The sequence below is a fragment of the Octopus bimaculoides genome, chromosome 3 (assembly GCF_001194135.2).
Source record: "Octopus bimaculoides isolate UCB-OBI-ISO-001 chromosome 3, ASM119413v2, whole genome shotgun sequence".
Lineage (NCBI taxonomy): Eukaryota > Metazoa > Mollusca > Cephalopoda > Octopoda > Octopodidae > Octopus > Octopus bimaculoides.
The window spans coordinates 31,014,682-31,015,965 of NC_068983.1; positions in this window are offsets into that span (position 1 = coordinate 31,014,682).

A 1,284-nucleotide genomic window follows, 5' to 3' on the forward strand; every position below is an offset into this window, starting at 1 on the left:
TATATACTGTTCGTACGTACATATACACACATTCGATTTACACATACAATATATTTTTTTTTCATATACACACACATGCGGGACTCGGCTAAAAAGGTTGACCATGATACGCTCATGAAATTTTTTAACATAGTCCCCTTTGCAGTCTACATACTTCTTCCATCGATGCTGCAGTGCTTGGGTCAAAATCGACCTGTTCCTATTACAACCAGAAGCAGAATACCAATGAAACAATGACAACCTCACTATCAAAAGTGAGGTGGAACTTACAAAAATCGAAATGGGAACAGAACAAGGTTACATCTTTTATCGTTTTACTCTTCCGGGGGCAGATAACACAATCGGAAGATTCACCAAACTCTTCCAGAAAAGTACCAAGAAATACATCCCCAAAATATATAAATTGCTATGAATACTCTATTGATCAGCAATGAGTGATGAACTTCTGAAGGAATGTCGATACACACAGTATCCTGGTAGGGCAGATAAGCTACTGAACTCCCTCCAAGAAAGTAGGCTTACAAGACAGATCGAGAAGACAAGATCTAGTACAGACGTATGGCTATTACTTACTAGACCCAGATAACCCACAATCAAAAGATCCAAACTCTCTTACCACAGCAGACGATGCTGTCAGACACGATCCAGGAAGCACGAACTCGAAAAGATTGCGATACGTGATCATCAACTCCTAAATAAAGCTTGTTCGGAGTTGAAAGATGATCAATAAGATTGATTAATAAAACAAGAACTAGAAGTCATAATAAAAATTTTGAAAACAGGCAAAGCTGCAGGAGTCGATGAAATCTACACTGAAATTATTACACACATTGACAATAGCCATATTCTAGCTTGCCAAAGCCCTATCATTTATTTACATAAATGCAAGTATTGTCGTACGGTTAACAGATTCGCTTATCTGCGACAAGGTTTTGTGTTTGATCCAGTTACGTTGCACATTGCGCAAGTACTTTATTTGTTTTGTGGGGTTTTTTCAGCCTAGAGTGGATGCATCATATATGTATGTATGTATGTATGTATGTATGTATGTACGTATGTACGTATGTATGTATGTATGTATGTATGTATGTATGTATGTATGTACGTATGTATGTATGCATGTTTAACTCGGTATCAATTCTTTGCGGTATATATGTTTTCATAGGGAAGTAACACTCTAGGTATGAATTAACTTAGTAGGTGAACTCAACTGTTCGATAAATAGTTCGGAAGAATGGCTACAAGAATAAGCTTTGTGTCGAAACCCTTCGAAGTTGGTACCTC